The sequence below is a fragment of the Oryctolagus cuniculus genome, chromosome 11 (genome assembly GCF_051225735.1).
Source record: "Oryctolagus cuniculus isolate XC-2025 breed Fujian yellow rabbit chromosome 11, ASM5122573v1, whole genome shotgun sequence".
Taxonomy (NCBI): Eukaryota; Metazoa; Chordata; class Mammalia; order Lagomorpha; family Leporidae; genus Oryctolagus; species Oryctolagus cuniculus.
The window spans coordinates 95,556,860-95,576,342 of record NC_142877.1 but is presented as its reverse complement, the minus strand read 5'-3'; the positions used below and the strand labels follow the sequence as shown (position 1 = coordinate 95,576,342).

The following is a 19,483-nucleotide window of genomic DNA, read 5'->3' as shown; positions in this document are numbered from 1 at the left end:
GTTAGGACATCTCTTCTTCATTCTCTATTTCTCCTTCAGCCCCTGCTCCAAGTGCTCTGTGGTTTCTGGGACTGATTTTTGTCCATCTGTAGCTTCATTTCTGATCTCCCAAAGAAGGAACCACAGGGTGGCAGTATATCATTGCACAGCTCAAACGTGGGGGAAATGATGCACATCTTACCATCAGCATTTACCGGGTCAGACTCAGCTCCCAGACAGAGGAATCGTGCCATCAGACTGGCCTTACCAGTTCATCCTGTCCTTGGCTCCAACTCACGGATTGTATTCCTCACTAGAGAACCTGAGGGGAAAGGTTCTCAAAGACCTCAGCTGAATGACAGGGCTGGTCCCAATCTGACAATGCTGCCAAGACCTTGAAGAAACCTGAAAGAGCTATATGGGGGCATTTCACAAAGTTCATGGAAAAATGGACTTGAAATTAAGTTTACTTTAGTGCAAAAATGTTTTGACATCCACACTTAAAAAAAAAAAACCTTATGTTTTGGAAGAGTTACAGAGGGAGAAAGAGAAAGAAAACAGGGTAAGAGATGGATATCTGCTGGTTCCCTCCCCAGAAGGCTGCAACAGACAGAGCTGGGCCAGGTTGATGCCAGGAGCCAGGAAGTCCATCTGGGTCTCCTATGTGGGTGACAGGAGCCCAAGTACTCAGGCATATCAGTGAGGAGCTGGATTGGAAGTAGAACAGCTGGTTCTTTAACTGGTGCTCATATGGGATGCTTGCATTGCTGGTGGCAAAATCCACTATAGGATAGTGCCATATTTTGATAATATGCATTTTCCATGAAGTTTTGAAGACCCATTTTTTGCATGCATTTACAAATTTTTTGAACCTAAAGGAATTGATCTCAATTCCATGTTTCAGGAAATTTTTGAAACACCATGGTATATATTTTAAAAAATATTTTGCATAGTGACCCTTTTTCCTCATTATTTAAGTTTTAGATTTTATAGAATCAGTGTTTGGAAAGCACAAATGTGGTAAAAAGAACAATGAGAACAAAGGGAAAGGGAGAGTTATAGGGAGTTCCTTGGCCCCTAGAAAGCTGTATGATACTAACCATGAAGCCTAGTCTCCCAGGACTTATTTCCTTATGTGTAAAATGGGAGGATAGTGTCTGCCTTGAGGTCATTATGTGTTTTCAGATGCTTAATTACAGAATTAGGTATTTTTGTCCAGTGTTTGCTTCCTTAGCCCAGAGAGGGATAGTAACTAAGGAAGAATAAGGCTGATGTTACAGAAGGGAAGTAGGTCAGGAATCAGCACAATGAGAAAGAGAATCCTGTTCATCTAACAACAAAAAACAAATTACGAGGCTGACAGAACAAGGGAAGTTTTGTTTACTTTGCATTATTTTGTAGTTTGTTGACATAATGGTAATACGAAATAATACTGGTTTTCAAGGGGAGTGGCCAGATACACCTGTGGAAATTTGTATGGTTTCTGAAGGTTCTTAGGGTCAGTTCAGTTTTCTTTTAAAGAATTTTTTTTATTCATTTGAAAGGCAGAGTTAAGAGGAGAGAGAGAGAAATAGAGAGATCTTCCTTCCGCTGGTTCACTCCCCAGTGACTGCAATGGCCAGAGCTGGGCTAATCTGAAGTCAGGAGCCAGGAGCTTCTTCCAGTTCTTCCATGGGAGTGGCAGGGGTCCAAGCACTTGGGCCATCTTCCACTGCTTTCTTAGTCCATAAGCAGGGAGCTAGATTGGAAGAGGAGCAGCCAAGACTCAAACAGGTGCCCATGTGGTATGCCAGTGTTGCCAGCGGAGGCTTAATCAGCTATGCCAAAATGCTGTCCCCCGGACCAGTTCAGTTTTACAGCTGAATGTCTCACTCATCCTTCTTCACATGCCTGTGTTATCTGAATGAGGCCTGTATAAGGAGTCGGTGCTCTGGTTTGCAATTTGGCTTTGGGATTTGTTTTTACTTACTTAATGATTTAGGGCCAGTTCTTCAACCTGGGTTTCCTCATTTGAAAAATGGGGGAAATTATAGTAGCTCCTATTTTACAGGATAGGATTATGTAGGAGAATGCTGATAAAGGGCCCTGCACATAACAGACCCTTAATACACAGTGACCATTATTGTTGATAACTTTACACAGTTACACCAGAAGTAGTGCTTTTTCATAGGCCAGGAATTCAGTCATAGCTGGTAGTAGTTGGAATTGCTCAAGGAACAATAAAGGGGCAGAGCCACACGCTCCCTGTCCAGCCCTGCTGCTCTTCCTTGCAGCTCTGTTAAAAGACAGTTCACATCTGTGGTGTCTACATTGGGTCACAATGACTCCTGTTTGCGCTGAGACTGTGTTCTTGGGACCAGCTGGGTGCCTAATGGAGGCTTTGAGTTAGGAGCCTCTAGCAAGGTAGAAGGGGTCAGAGATGTCTCTGGTTTCTTCTGGCTCATTGAGCAGATGTCTCCACAAGAGACAGTGTCTCTTGATCATAATTGCAATCCCCTTGCTTCCTGTCCTGCAGCTTTTATGGTGATGCTCCTATTTGCAATCAAGTACTGTGATACTCTCCTCCCAACTGTACCTGTAGAGTTGAGCATTGTTACAGAAACACACACATTGTCTAGATCAGTGGACTTCAAACCATGGTTCCTGATCACAGCAGCAGCAGCATTTCCTGGAAACTTGTCAGAATTGCAAATCTTGTCCCGACCCCCAGTCAAGCACTGAAGTGTTGGTGCCTAGCAGTTGATGTTGTTTTATTTATATTTCTTTGAGGGGCTGGGAGAGAGATTGTTTTCATCTGCTGGTTCACTCCCCAAGTGTCTGCAATGGCCAAGCCTAGACCTAGGGCCAAAGCCAGGAGATAGGAATGCATCCTGGTCTCCTACATGGAAGGCAGGAACCCAACTGGCTGAACTAATCACTGCCACTTCCTAGGGCTTACAGCAGGAAGCTGGAATCAGGAGCCAGAGGCAGGAATAAAACCTAAGCACTTCGGTGTGGGATACAGAAATGCCCGCCTCCCCAAATTTGCATTTTAACAAGCTCTCCAAATTTGATAATTCTTTCCCCTCACTTTAAAAACAAACCATTTTTGTACATTGGGGCTCTGTTTTTTTTTTTTTTTTTTTTTTTTTGGGGGGGGGGGCTCTGTTCTAGCTTGGTTCCAAGAACCTAGCTGTTGCTGTCAGATTCATGATCCTGTTTTGATGGTCTTATCTGTATTTTCTCGCATTGTCTCTGCATTCTGCCTGTAGAAGAAAACAGCATGTTTGAAATCCTTAAAACCAAATCTAGCTCTCTTACTCTGCCTACACATGCATATATATTTGTTTCCTTCTTTTCTTCGTTATTGCAAACTGTGAGGTAGAGACATTAACTGGCCTTTTATAAAAACAGTAGCATGTGACATTTCATTCTCTAATGATTCTTTTCAGTCAGTAAAAAAGCAATCTATCTTCATCATCTTTAAATTGAAAGCAGGTAGTGGGTTTTGCATGAATGCATGATAACAATTATGGCTGCTTGGAGTATTACAGCACTAATAACACTAACAGCAGAAGGAAAGATTAAATAAGGCAAATGTAGCCATATAATGTACACATTTCACATGCATTTTCTTATTAAATTCTTTTGTTGTGTGTATTATTGTTTTTAAAATGGGGAAACAGACTTGGAATTTTGGAGGGGAGTATCTTATGGTTTTAAGCAGGAATTTTTCTTTGAGTAACCATAGCAACTAATGCATATTGAGTGTTTTCTACTTGTCATCACCATCACAGGTGTGTTCTGTGTTTCATTTAATCCACATAACATCCCAATGATATAGTAAATATTGACATTCCCATTGTTCCAAATGGGAAGGCAGTCCTACCAAGAGTAAGTAATTTGACAGTGTCATGATCTCAAGGCATGCAAAGAGCTAGGATTCAGATCCAGGTTGGTGTTTTTTAATTAAATAATTTTTAATTGACAAGTAAAAATTGTATATATTTATAGTGTACAGCATGATGTTGTGATATATATATATATATAGTGGGATGGCTAAACAAGCTGTGCAACATATGCATTATCTTATATACTTACCTTTTTTTTGCATCATGAGAATGCTTAACATGTAATCTCTGCATTCTGCAGTGTACATTATCATAGTCACCATGATGATATCTTCAACTTATTCTTCTTAACTGAGATTTGACTGATATCTCCCCAGTCCCTTCATTCCCCAGCCTCTGGTAACCATTGTTTTATTCTGATTCAGTACATTTAGCTATTTTTGTACTCCATAAATAAGTAAGCTCATGTGGTGTTTGTCTTTCTGTTTCTGGTTTATTTTATTTGACATAATGTCTGATACAGTTCATCTCTGTAGTAGTAAATGACAGAACTTATTCTTTTTTCTGCCTGAGTAGTATTCCATTGGGTATATGTACTGCCTTTTCTTCATCTGCTGATAGAAATTTAGCTTGTTTCCATTTCTTGGCTATTCTGAATAATGCTGAAATGAACGTGGAAGTGCAAATGTCTCTTCAGTGGACTGATTTCAGATCCTTTGGATATATGACCAGTGGTGAGATGGCAGGCTCATATGGGTAATTCTATGTTTAGTTTTTGAATAACCACCATATTATTTTCCATTATGTTATTATTAATTTACATTTCCACCAATGGTGTACAAATGTTTCCTTTTCTCTTCCTCCTTGCCAATGTCTTTTCCATATTTTGACAATTATCCCCTCTAATATTTGTAAGGTGTTATTTTATTCTGGTTTTAATTTCTATTTCTTGAATGATTAGTGATATTGAATATTTCCTCATATACCTGTCAGCCATTTGTCCTTTTTAAGGAAATGTCTGTTAGATCTTTTGCCTGTTTTTAGGTTGGGCTGTTTGTTTTCTTACCACTGAAATGTCTGAGTTCCTTATGTATTTGTGGTATTAAGCACTTACTAGGTGTCTGGTTTTCGAATATATTTTTCTGTTCCATAAGATGTCTCTTTGTTGATCTCTCTGCTGTGCAGAATTAGCTTTCTAGTTTGATGTGATCTCATTTGTCTGGTTTTGATTTTGCTGCCTGTGCTTTGGATTCATATAAAAAACTCATTGTCTAGAGCAATACAGTTGAGCTTTTCCCCTATGTTCTTTTCTAGTAGTTTTACAGTTTCAGGTCTTACCTTTAAGTTTTTATTCATGTTGAGTTGCTTTTGCATGTGTTGTAACATGATGGTCAAATCTGAAAGCACCTGTTCTTAGCATGTGTTGGGTGAATCTCTAGAGATACCGTGTATCAGTGGTGTCCTAATCCTTCAGAGACAGGCATGTTTGTCTTTGGCTGTTTTCTGTAGACAGCAACAAACTCAGCAAGGAAAAGCAAGATAGACTGTAGTAAAGACTTCTTCAAACCAAGAGACTTTGTTCTTTGAGGATGGAGTAGGGATGACTCATGCCTTATTTATCACACCGATTGCTACTCATGACTTACTTTGTCAATGCTTTGTCTTTCCAGAAACAATTTTAAGAACATACAAGAATAGGCTGGTGCCGTGTCTTGCGGCGCCGCACACTAGGTTCTAGTCCCGGTCGGGGCACTGGATTCTGTCCCGGTTGCTCCTCTTCCAGGCCAGCTCTCTGCTGTGGCCAGGGAATGCAGTGGAAGATGGCCCAAGTCCTTGGGCCCTGCACCCCATGGGAGACCAGGAGAAGCACCTGGCTCCTGCCATTGGATCAGCGCGGTGTGCCGGCTGCAGCGCGCTGGCCGTGGCGGCCATTGGAGGGTGAACCAACGGCAAAGGAAGACCTTTCTCTCTGTCTCTCTCTCTCACTGTCCACTCTGCCTGTCAAATATATATATATATATATATATATATATATAAAGAAAATACAAGAATCTATAAGTGATCTTGCACATTTCATAAGTAATTTTAACTGCAGAGGGGAGGGCAGGTCTCTCCCAGAAGCCAGCCTCTACATAGATTAGTTTAAGTTAAATTAGTTCTGTTATTCTCATCATGCAAAAGGCCTAGTTGCAGTCCTAGCTTGAGACATCTTACCTGTCCAGCACAAAAGTACCTTTGAATAAAACAATGAAAAGATAATCACAAACTGGTGTACCAATATTTGACTGGTACAGAAATAGATAAAGCAAAAATGAAATAAAAGCTTTTGTAGATTAGTATGAAATATGTCGGTGCTTCAGCAGATTAAACATTGAACAGGGTTGAGGAAGAGAAGACAAATCCTGCCTCTCCTCTTCCAACCAAGCACTCTTGGATTCTATTGCAATAGAAACATTGTCCACTGTCTTCCGTAGCCTTGCCTAGTCCCTGGTTCTTAAAAGGCTGAGCCGGTGGGTGGGACCTATCTTCTAGCAAGTTATCTGATCAGCTGCACTCAATACTGCACTTCCTGTTCTCAAGGCTTCTGTACAGGCTGGTCCATGCTGAATAGCCAATGGCACCGCACTTCCCAGTTCCCTTTAGTGTCAGCCTGATCCTTTCTTGGTCCTAAGGAATTGTATGCCAACAATTTGTGTCTTTTTTGGGCACAGCTTTATTGAGATATAATTCAAATAGCATATAATTTACACACCATATATTTCAGCTATTTAAAGTGTACAATTCATTGGTTTTTAGTATCTTCACAGAGTTTGCAGCCATCACCATCACCAATTTTAGAGAATTTTCTTTAGTCCAAATAGAAATCCTATACCCTTGAGTTGTCACTCCCTAACCTCTCCATTCCCTCCCTTTACTCCTAGCTCTAGATAACAACTCTAGATTTTGCTGTTTGGAACTTTTCACATTAGTGGAACTTACTCATGTATGGACTTGTCTAAGCGAGGGCGTAGGCAGTGTGCTGTAGTGGCTGTGAGTAAGGGATCCATTTGCTTTCTATTCCTTGCTTCCCTGCCTATACTAGTGCAACTGCAACATTTGGCAAAATCCAACTTAATCTGAAGGGTTTTTCTTTTTTAAGTTTTATTTATTTTTTTGAAAATCAGAGTAATGAAGAGAGAGGAGAGAGAGAGGAGAGAGAGAGGAGAGAGGGAGAGGGAAAGAGAGAGAGAGAGAAATCTTTAATCTACTCATTCACTCTTCAAATTAAATGCTGCAACAGTGCAGCAGCCAAGGCTGGGCCAGACCAAAGCCTGTAGCCAGGAACTCCCAGGTGGGTGGCAGGAAACCATGTTCTTCGGCCATCATCCACTGTTTTCTCTGGTGCATTAGCAAGAAGCTGGATGAAAAGTAGGGTAGCCAGGACTCAAACCTAGCACTCCAATATGGGATGGTGACATTCTTTTTTTTTTCAGATTTATTTATTTATTTGAAAGAGTTGGGGGGAGAGAGAGAGAGAGAGAGGATAAGGGGAGGGAGAGGGTGAGGGTGAGAGGTCTTCCATCTGCTGATTCATTCCCTAGTTGGCTGCAACAGTTAGAGCTGTGCTGATCTGAAGCCAGGAGCCAGGAGCTTCTTGCGGGTCTCCCATGTGGGTACAGGGGCCCAAGGACTTGGGCCATCCTCCACTGCTTTCCCAGTCCATAGCAGAGAACTGGATCTGAAGTAAGCAGCTGGGACTCAAACCGGTGCCCATATGGGATGCTGGCACTGCAGGCTGTGCCTTTACCTGCTATGCCACAGCGCCAGCCATTTTTTTTTTTTTTAGGATTTGTTTTATTTACTTGAAATAGTTACAGAGAGAGGTAAAGACAGAGGGAGAAAAAGAACTTCCATCTGCTGGTTCACTCCCCAAATGGCTGCAATGGCCGGAGCTGATCTGATCTGATCTGAAGGCATGAACCTGGAGCCTCTTCTGAGTCTTGCAAGTGGGAGACTTGGGCCATCTTCCACTACCTACTACACATTAGCAGGTAGCTGGATTGGAAGCAGGGCAGTTGGGACTCAAACAAGCATCCATATGTGATGCCAGTGCTACAGAACGGGGCTTTAACTCACTGAGCTACAGTGCTGGCTTCTGGATGTTGACATTTTAAGCAGTGGTTTAAACCACTGTGTCACAACCTCCACCCATCTGTAGTTTGATTGCCAAGTGAGGAAAAACTTTTAAAGGGTGAGAGTTTGGCTTAGTGTTTAAGATACCTGCATTTCACATTGGAGCACCCGAGTGCCATACCTGACTCTGGCTCTTGATTTTTGCTTCCTGTTAATGCAGACTTTGGGAGACAGTAGTGTTGGCTCAAATGATTGGGTTCTTACTACCCATGTGGGAGACTTGGGTTGAGTTCCCAGCCATTGTAGATATTTGGGGTAAGCTAGCAGATGAGAGCTCTCTGTTTGTCCCTTTCTCAAAAAAAAAGTTTAAATTTTGTGATCAAATGTGGGAAAAATTGCAGGCATAGTACAGAGAATCCCTGTGTACATTACTCTGTGTGTTCCAGTCATCAATAATATTCTACCATGTTTACTCTGATTCTTTTCTCCCTCTCATACTTTTGAAACATTTGAGAATTAGTTACAGACACTTCTTTATCCATAAATATGTTAGTGTGTATTTTCTAAATGCATATTATTTTTTCATATACACAGAAAAGATGCCATAATCAGGGAATTAACATTGATGTAAGACTAATGTCCTGAGAGAATTCCCTCCAGGGTTTCTCCTAGCTTCTGATGGGGGCCAGCAATCCTCACCATTCTTTGGTTTGTGGATGCAACACTCCCATCTATAATTGCCTTTCCATAGCTATCTCCCCTGTGTTCTACAGCCTTTTCCTCTTCTTATATGGATACAGTTAATAGTGGGATTAAGGTTTACCCTACTCCAAAATGCCCTCATCTCAATTTGATTACATTAACTAATACCCTATTTCTAAATAAAGTCACAGTCTCATAGTGTTCATTTCACTTGAACACTATGAGAAACGGTGACTTGATCAGCCCTCACCCTGACTGTTGATGAGCAGCTTAATATGTTATCCCTCTTAGTATTTTTTTTGTTTGTTCTACTTAATACTTTTGGTTGAATTCTGTAATCAATACACAATTCTTCTTAAGTGCTGAAACAACTGAAAAGTGATTGCTGTTAAATATAAGAGTGGGAATAAGAGAGGGAAGAGATGTGCAATTCGGGACATGCTCAAGCTGACTTACCTCAAACAGCAGAGTTAGAAACATACCAGGGGATTCCAATTCAATCCCATCAAGGTGGCATGTACCAATGCCATCTCACTAGTCCCAGTGATCAATTTCTGTTCACAATTGATCGTAATGATAGGACTAAGAACCAAAGGGATCACATAAACAAGAATAGTGTCTGCAAATACTAGCTGATAGAATAAAAAAGGGAGAGAATGGTCCAACATGGGAAGTAAGATACACAGCAGACCCATAGAATGGCAAATGTCCTAACAGCACTCTGGCCTCATAATCAGCCCTTAAGGCATGCGGATCTGGCTGAAATGCCCATGAGAATATTTCAGGAATGGAAAGCCAAGACACTCTGGGGGGAAAAAAAAAACCTAAATGAAAGATCTCAGTGAGTGAGATCCCAGTGGAAAGAATGGGTCATCAAAGAACAAGGTACCTTTCTCTGAAGGGAGGAGAGAACTTCCACTTTGGCCATGGCCTTGTCTAAAAATGATCAGAGTCAGTGAACCCAGGGGGCTTCCATAGCCTTGGCAGCTCATGACAAGAGCCTAGGGTGATTACTGATGCCATAAACAAGAGTGTCAATTTGTTAAGTCAACAACAGGAGTCACTGTGCACTTACTCCTCATGTAGGATCTTTGTCCTTAATGTGCTGTACATTGAGATTTAATGCTATAACTAGTACTCAAACAGTATTTTTCACTTTATGTTTCTGTGTGGGAGCAAACTGTTGAAATCTTTACTTAATGTATGCTAAACTGATCTTCTGTATATAAAGAGAATTGAAAATGAATCTTGATGTGAATGGAAGGGGAGAGGGAGTGGGAAAGGGGAGGGTTGCGGGTGGGAGGGACGTTATGGGGGGGAAGTCATTGTAATCAATATTCTGTACTTTGGAAATTTATATTCATTAAATAAAAGTTAAAAAAAAGTCACAATCTAAGGATTTGGGTGGACATGGATTCAGGGGCAGTGGGTGGGGGTGAGGTGGGTACTACTGAACCCAGTACACCAACAATACCAAGTAAAATGAGAACCAAAGATTAGAACAAATATATCTAAGCATAGGATCTTTTGCCTCCCTCCCCTCATCCCTAACACTACTTGACTATGGAAGATGCGGTCTTGTAGGAACTGGGAAGCCCAGTTTTATAGCACCATTGCTCTTTTAATTTAGGGCTTATGTCCCTTTTCTGAAACACCTTAGATTAATTCCTGAAGTCTCTTCATGAGGACAGTTACAAGCATCTCAATCTCCTTGTCCCGGATCCTAACATTAAGATCATATTTTTATATGAAAGAAGGAAGGTGTAGGGAAGCATGTAAGTGTCTGATGTCCCTGACCAATATTTTCCCCTGCTGGCTTCCATTGTCTCAATGTGGATAAATGACACGACCAAGGCAAATAGGTTTCAGGGCTAGAGCTCTACACAGACCCTTCAGTTACGGTGATTGTGTGTTCCACTCTGCCTGGGACTGTCAAGTTGACATTTTTTTTTCTGGTATAATTCCTGATAATTGCTCCTTCACTCCATAATTTTCTAGTATGTACAGTAAGTTCAGTAAGTTATATATATCCATTCTATCTCTGACTTTTTGCCTTGTACTCTGTTTTATAATGACATGCTTGCCAAGACCAAAGAAAATCAGCAACTCTGAATACTAACTTTTGGTTGAAGAGCTCAAACATGCCAGATTGGTTTCTGGGCACAGATTGCCAGTTTTCTACCAGTTTTCCAGAGTAATTGGAACACAGAGGTTTGCAGTCATGTTAATTGGCAAGGGAAAAGAGGAAAACTCCATCAAAGGAGTAAAGAATGCTTTATGGATAAATAGCTTCTTAAAACTGCTGCAGTCTGAGGCCAGTTTGTTTTGGGCTGATCACTTCTACAAACTTCCAATGAAATGCAACAAGAACCATGGACCATCCACCTTCTCAAGAAAAGAAATCTGAACTGTGGCCTATTGCATTTTTAAAATTAATAGACTTCTTTTGTGGGGAAGCAATTTTCATTTCACAAAAAAAATTGAGCAGAAAAATAGTTCTGTATACCCCTACCCCCAGTTCCACTATTAATAACATCTTGCACTAGTGTAGTATACTTTCTATAATTGCTACACCAATACTGAATCATTATTATTACCCAAAGTCCATAGTTTACCTCAGGGTAGATTTGTGTCACACAGACTCCAAAGGTTTAACAAATGCACACTGCCATACACACGGGTGTGTATACACCATCGTAGTACTATACAGAACAGTTTGCCTTAAAACTCCCCTATGCTCCAACTATTCACCCCCTTTTCCCATTCTCCAAACTGCTATCTTTTTACTGTGTGTAGTTTAGGCTTTTGCAAATGGCTTCTAGTAGAAAGAAGCACCCACATTTAGTGAAGAGCTCATGGTCTGTACCGTTGGAGCAACTGAAACTGGGAAGTATCATGTTCCAATCTGTGATTTTTAGGATTTTATACTAACGACAGCTGTGCTGCAGCTTCTGCACAAACAGCAGGCTGTGAGTTTGGAAACCTCCGGCATCTCTAGTTCTACCTTTTTCTCTCCCGTGGTGAGATCTTCCAGAATGTGTGGACTTCAGACAGGGCTTTGTCCTGGTGTCCTAAACAGGATCGATTAGTGCTCCTTGGAGTTAGAAGTGGAGATGTAGTGACTTCGTGTCCGTTCAAGATAAGGTTCCCACATGTCACATCTAGACCAGTTCTGATGCCAGCAGCTCAGTCTGTTTCTTCGTTGTCATATCACAATGCAAATACAAATATTTAATTCACTTTCCAAGATTTATTTATATGAATTATAATTCAGTAGGCTAATTTCTGAGCTGCCAGATACTTCCTCTAGATCTTAACAGGTCACATAGCCATAAAGGAGTTCTTATTAATCACAAACATGTACACACACTTTTTTTTTAGTATTGTACATACAAGGTTTATTTGTATATACATAAAATATCAAAATGCCATTCCACTTTAGTAACTAATTTTTTTGAGATTAAAAACATAGCTCAAGTATTTCTGCATTAAAAATTTTGGTTTTCTGTTTATTGAAAATGAAATATATCAGTACTGTGTAAATAACCATATACATCAATATAAATATTTAGAATTGTGGGAATAGAAATAGTGAACAGCCTCAAATTGCTCATTGTTTTACTGACTCATTTATCTTTTTTCATTCATTTAAAAAATTTACTCAATTTTAAACTTAATTGTTTTTTCTGTTTTTTTAAAATGCAAAATAGTAAAAATGGCAAGTATTAGGTTACACCAGTTAGAAAATAATGTTTACAATTGTCTAAATGTAATAATTTAAAAACATATAAATTTAATAGGTGGTAGGAAAATATGTTAAACACACATAAAAAATAAATGCACCTTCTTTGATTTTATGAGTATCAAAAACTAAATATTCTTAATTAAAAGTAAGATCTATAAAATCGGTGAAATATGTATTGTTTACTCTCCTAATGAATAAATAAGAAATATTTCTATCTCAATTACACAATAAAATCAGTATTTCTTAGCAAAAATGTTCTATATACAGGCAAATTAGGCATTGGCTTGTATTCAAGTTTTCAAATGTGATTTCCATTGAGATGGTTTCTACAATTTAAAAGAACTACACATATGAAAGTAAAAAAATGAGGTAAACACCTTTACTTTTTTTTAAAAAAAGATTTATTTATTTACTTGAAAGTCAGAGTTACACAGAGAGAGAAAGAAAGGCAGACAGAGAGAGAGAAGTCTTCCATCTATTGGCTTACTCCCCAGTTGGCTGCAACGGCCGGAGCTGTGCTGATCTGAAGCCAGGAGCTTCTTCCAGGTCTCCCATGTGGGTGCAGGGGTCCAAAGACTTGGGCCATCTTTTACTGCTTTCCCAGGCCATAGCAGAGAGATGGATTGGAAGTGAAGCAGCCAGGTCTCAAACTGGCACCCATATGGGATGCTGGCTCTGCAGGCGGCGGCTGTAACCGCTGCACCATAGTGCTGGCCCCAACACGTTATACTTTTAAGAAAATATTCAGATACTCTCAAGTTCTAGACTCTAGAATGATGCTTGAAAAGTTCTTCCGTAATGACAGTGATGACGACACACAGATGAACCACATAATGAACATTAGGCTTCTCGGCCTTCTGCGTAGGCAATGATGTTCTTTCTTGTTACTGCAAAGCAATTTAGACTACATTTTGCCAACAGTGTTGCTCCAGTGTGGATTTACATGAGGCACCATGCTACAGTAAGAGCAGACACAATGCCATTCAAAATTGTCATGGTATAGCCCATGTGGGAGGAGTGTCCAGTCAGTTTATTGAACCCAGCAGGTGAAAGGAGTAGGAGGAAACATTCCTGGTTCAAAAGAATCAAAATAAGTCACTGTCCAAGAAAAGCTGCAATGAGAGAATCCAGCAGTTAGTGATATTATAAGAAGAGTCCAGAACCCCAGCAGCCCAGTGTCCACTCCATCTTCATTTGTCAGATTCTCAGCATGCAACTGTTTTTTAAAAAAGATTTATTTATTTACTTGAAAGTCAGAGTTAGACACAGAGAGAGAAGGAAAGGCAGAGAGAGAGAGAGAGGTCTTCCATCTATCTACTGGTTCACTTGCCAGTTTGCCGCAATGGCCGGAGCTGTGCTGATCTGAAGCCAGGAGCCAGGAGCTTCTTGCAGGTCTCCCATGTGGGTGCAGGGGCCCAAGGACTTGGGCCATCTTCTATTGCTTTCCCAGGCCATAGCAGAGAGCTGTATGAGAAGTGGAGCAGCTGGGATTAGAACCGGTGCCCATATGGGATGCCAGTGCTTCAGGCCAGGATGTTAACCCACTGCACCACAGCACTGGCCCCTCAGCATGCAACTCTTTAACGACCAGGTTAAACAACCAGGTAGACAATGGGGAGGAGAAAGGTGAGGAGGATGATGAATAGCAGTAAACACAGAATAGAAAGGACCTGAACCAGTCACTGCTGAGCCAGCGTTTGGCTTCCTGCAGCAGCTGGGAAGATGCCATTGCACTTATCTGGCAGGACCGGCCACCCATCCCCATCTGGCAGGAATAGAGAACCTCTCGTGGGCTTCAAGGATGTCCCCGCCAAGAACTCTGCCCTAAAATCACTGGCCAGTTGCAACCCTCCTCGTCGTCGACTTCACCTTCACCCCATCTGTCCCCCTAAGAGAAGGCAGAATAGTGTGGCACCACGAAAGGTACCAGGATGCGGAGGTACGGTGCCCAGCACCTCCCGCTCTCCACAAAAGGCATGGTGGGAAAGTGCTTACACTCTTAAACACCATTAAAACTGCCTAAACTCTACCATTATTTCATAGGTTACTCAAAGGAATGGACACTTGATGGCCTGTTCCAGAAACTGCTTACACTTGGGCATATTAATTTTGCAGCTACAAATTGGTCAGGTGAAAATAATTTGGAGAGGAAAGAAAGCCTGAGACACTCGGCATTTTTCCCACGTGAAAAATAACTCTGTTAGGGAACTTTGGCACTGTGGAGATTGAGGAAATTTCACACTTGGGACTGGACAGGTCATTGGTAGTTTCCTCTGGTCTACAGTTCTTGGTCAAGGGCAACTTGTCAGCTCATAGCCACACAGACATGAATAAGAATAATAGTTAACATTTATGGAACTCTTACTAGTGCTAAATACAGTCCTAAATGCTTTTCATGTGTTACTTCATTGAATCCTCACAACAACCCAGTAAGTTAGATGCTACAATCATCTTCTTTTTATGGAGGAGACATTAAGGAATTTGCACATGACCCCAAAACTAGTAAGTGACAGAGCTGGGATTGGGACATAGGTGGTCAGATCACAGAGCTTGCTCTCATATTCTGTGCCAGATGACTCCCCATGGTGTTGCTCCCTGACTCGTGGAGGAACGACACCAGACCCTATGCTGTGATCTTTTCCCCTGCCCTTCCCGGGTTAGCTGCCCACCCCCCCACCGGCCTCCGCGGAGGGGCGGCACCCCCGCCGCTTCCCATGCTTCCACAGAGGAGCGGCACACTGCTGGCCGGCTCTCTCAGGGGTTCCTCAGATGTTCCTCCTGCATGTTGTCTCTCTCCTCCTTTATAGTCCTCTTCCACCAATCCCAACTCTGCTGGCGTTCTCTCCCCACGCGCTGAGCATGCTGCTCTCCTCCAATCAGGAGCAGGATCAGTTCCTGCAGCTTGTTAGTCGAATTGGTGAGGCAGCTGTGTGGAAGTTGTTTATTCCCTCCCAGCGCCATATGGTGGGAGATCAGATGCATAGAATTAGTCTTAGCAGTTCCAGTAGTTTAGTCTAGTCTTGGTTGCTTCCCACACCATGGTGCTTCCCTCAGCTACAGCTTACTGGAGAGTGTTGATTGCCAGTGAATTCATAGCTCAGCCAGCAGTGAATAAAGTGGTCTGGTAGAAATAGATGTGCCAGAAGAGGGACGAGAGTTATTTATAAAGTTAATCAGGTTTTCTCTTGTAAATATGAGCTGAGGAATATGGATGGAGGAACACAGAAGAAAGAGGCAGGAACCCAAAACTCTCATGGGGAGAACTTGGGTTAATTGAGGCCGCGAGGCCACAGAGGTCTAGGAATTGTGAATAAATCAAAGCAAAAGTTCCAGTGGGTCTGAGTAGAGGGCCAAGCGCATAGTCATAGGGGAAAAGAGATTATGATGTGACAGGGCCTTTAATGAATTCTAATGGCCAAGAAGAGAGAGACTCTGTTTAGGTGTATGACCCTGTTCCCTGACATCAAGGAGATGTTCAACAAATGATATGGTGTTTATAGAATTAAGGTGACCCACAGGAGAGTGTCAGAGACTGATAATGGCAGCACAAGATAATGGCAGTTGACTGATAATGGCAATTCAAGAACTTTCATTGCTGCAAACCCCATGAAATTGCTCAGCCCCAGGTGTGAGTGGCTTTCAGGGGATCCCCTTGGTTTGTGATTCCTTTTTCCTCATGAGATTCCTTCTCCAGTATCATCTAAAGAACAATTTCAACAAAGCCCATTTCCATTCCTTGAGGCTGCTTAAAGTTACTCTGTGTGTGTAAAAGTATGAAAAAATGAAACAATTTCTTCATATCCCCTTTTCACTTTCCCCTTCCCTCATGAAGGATGGAAATAGGACATTCATTTCTTCCTGACAGTAATAATTTTTAAAGCTCAATGTGTATAAAGGTATGGTTCACTTAGATTTTTAACATTTATTTTTATTTATTTATTTTTTTGACAGGCAGAGTTAGAAAGAGAAAGGTCTTCCTTCCATTGGTTCACCCCTCAAATGGCCGCTACGGCTGGCGCGCTGTGTCCATCTGAAGCCAGGAGCCAGGTGCTTCCTCCTGGTCTCCCATGCGGGTGCAGGGCCCAAGCACTTGGGCCATCCTCCACTGCCTTCCCAGGTCACAGCAGAGAGCCAGACTGGAAGAGGAGCAACTGGGACAGAACCAGTGCCCCGACTGGGACTAGAACCTGGGGTGCCGGGGCCGCAGGCAGAGGATTAGCCAAGTGAGCCGCAGCACTGGCCAGATTTTTAACGTTTAAACTTTTATGTGTTTCAAATTACCTTTCAGTGGTGAAAGATGTTTTGTTTCCTTTCCCTTGTAAAAATCCAAGTTTGATCATGCATGTGCATGAATAATCTGGACAATGACTTCCCACTTGTTAGAATAATGTACCAAATCTACCTTGTATATTCTGTTCCACTGTGGATCCCAAGCCTCAAGAATGAGGCTCAGGGCCAGTCTTACAGAAAGAGTTACACTGGCCACTGAGCCCTTTGGTACAGTTGACTCCCGGGTGTCCAGTCCTGAAAGTGAACTCAGAGGTTAGTTAAGTACTATGAGGAACTTGTTACACAGAAAGAACACAGATTTTGGTTGAATAGTCCTGGGTTCTCGTTCCAGTTTTGCTGCTTTTCTGACAGTGATCTCAAGCAAGCCATCTAATTTCTCCGGGCATTAATTTCCTTACCTTAAACTAGGGAACGCTATATTATATTTGTATTAATTATATAACAGGATTTTGTGAAATTTTGATGAGATTTTATATGTGAAAGCCCTAAAGCCATGAATATAGATTTGTCCTTAGCATTGATTATTGGTGACAAGCTCTTTTAATTTTGCTTTATTAATATTTATTTCCATCTTTATTTATTGGCTGGATGCCTTAAAGCAAGCCATGTAATTCTCATCACTGCTCTGAAGATGAAGACCAAACTCCTCAACATGGCTTGTCTGTCTGTCTCAAGGCCAGTTCCTTCCCTGGCTCTCCAAGTTCCAGACACACTGGCTACCTTTCAGGTTTGCCAGAAGCCACCTGCTTTCCTCCCGGAGCCTCTTGCTTGTGTTTTCTCTGCTGGAATTCTCCCCCAACTCCAATCTTGCCACACACCTCTCTTCTCTTATATATTGCCTGTGGAGCACAGTTCATGCCCACTTTCCATGAGCTCCCCTTCCACCTTGTACTTTATCCTTGTATTGTTCACAGATAGTGACTGCATAGTGTTTGGTGGGACAATTGCATTGTCTCACTTATAGCTGAGATGATGTGTGTGTATTCCTTCCATTTGCAGGCCCACCCTTGGCTCAAGGCTAGGTGGACACTTGAAAAATATTTGTTGACTAAATAAAGGAAAAAAAAATGACTTGAATGAGCAGAGCTCGTAATGCAAATAAGCATGTTAATAATTAGTGAAAATTAATGTATAGTAACAACTCTGATATTTAAGAGTGTGACCAAATGCATGAAGTATTTATACCACCTATAGTTTACATAGAAATTAGGTTTGTCAGCAAGCATATATAATTTATAAGCTAATATAAAATGTTGAAAATTGGCATTGGAGAATATATACATACAAAAAGACAAGGCCAGGTAAAAAGCTAGAATAAATATTTATACTAGAGAGTCCGACAAGGTTAATAAAATTGAGCTATAAATGTGATTCTGTGCTTGCTTGGAACAAAACAAAAATGAAAATGTGATCAGCTTTATGTTGGCCATTGACCTACGGCGTGGGGCAGAGTCACTCTGATCCTCTGGGAAAGACTGTTCATGCCTCCCTCCCCCACCTCTACCCTGGTCTTTTTTTTTCCCCATCTGAAAGAAATTTGTTTGAAAGGACAGCACTTATTTTCTTCATGGTTCCTTGAGCAGCTTGGCAGCTTTCCATCCCCTGAAGCATTAGAAGGGCAGAGATTCTTTCCAGATTCTGAACCTCTCCTCTCCTAAAATTTCTATCTCATTGCAATTAAAAAACAAGCTTGAAGTGTGGTGTTTCCCAGAGCTGGGGTGGTGGTGGTAGGGGGAGTGGCTGGGTCTGCCAGGCCCTGAGCCAACAGTGTGAAAGTACTCCGATAGAACCCGTTCCAAGGCTGACCTCACACACAGCCCTGTGACCTGGAGTGTGTCACTCAATCTCCCCAAGGTTTGTTCTCCATGGCTCCAGGGTGCCACTGGTGCCTCCTTTAAAGGGTAGCTGAGAAGATGAATGAGATAACACCAGGAGCTGTGCCTGGCGGGGCTCATGTTCCATAAATGGTTCATTAAGCACATTTCTTCCTCCGTCTCAGAGCTGACATAAAGATCACTGGGGATATTATGTGTACCTGAACTTGTATAAATTTCAGAGACTCAGAGGAGCGGGTCAGTCCACTAGTTTAGCATACAAAAGTGGGAAGAAATAATTGCATGTGTTTCTGTTTACTAATAATTTACTTGTCTGAATTTTTTTTTTTATAGCTTCTTTTATCTGAAGCAGGAAAACAAACAAGGATGGGGTCATAGCCTTGAATCTTTTCACCTAATATATACAAGAGGGCTTCCCAAAGTTTATGGAAAACTGATATTCACAGATAATGTTAATATTCCATGAACTTCTTCAAAGAGATTTATTTATTTGAAAGGCAGAGATACAGAGGAGAAAGAAAGAGAGAAAGAGCGCATAAGTTCATGAGATCTTCCATCCACTGGTTTACTCCCTAGTGGATGTAACAGCTGGGGTTGGGCCAGGCCGGAGCCAGGAGCCAGCAGCTTCTTCCATGTGGGTGCAGGGCCCCAGGCACTTGGTCCGTCCTCTGTTGCTTTCCCAGGCCATTAGCAGGGAACAGAAGTGGAGCAGCCAGGACTTTAACTGGCACCCATATGGGATACCAGCACTACAGGCAGAGGCTTAACCTTCTATGCCACAGCGCTGGCCCCCCTTGATGAACTTTTTGAAGCCCCTTCATATGTGTATATAAAATTTATGTGTATGTATGTGTATATATATATGTATATATATACGAAAATCTATTTTTGCAAATTAACAAGGCAGTGCATCAGTGATTCTCATGAGTAAAAGCAAAACAGGAAGTGAGGAGTTCATGGTGAAGTGTCAGGAATGATTTAGCAGCTGA

At 41.6% G+C, this 19,483-nt stretch overlaps 1 long non-coding RNA gene and 1 pseudogene across 2 annotated transcripts in view; one reads left to right on the top strand and one right to left on the bottom strand.

The window, feature by feature from the left end:
- Nucleotides 1–19,483, top strand: part of LOC149123571 (uncharacterized) — a 429,948-nt gene that overhangs the window by 102,054 nt on the left and 308,411 nt on the right. The gene's annotated exons all lie outside the window — the stretch shown is intronic.
- On the bottom strand, nt 12,934–14,347 carry LOC100345069 (ADP-ribosylation factor-like protein 6-interacting protein 6; annotated as a pseudogene).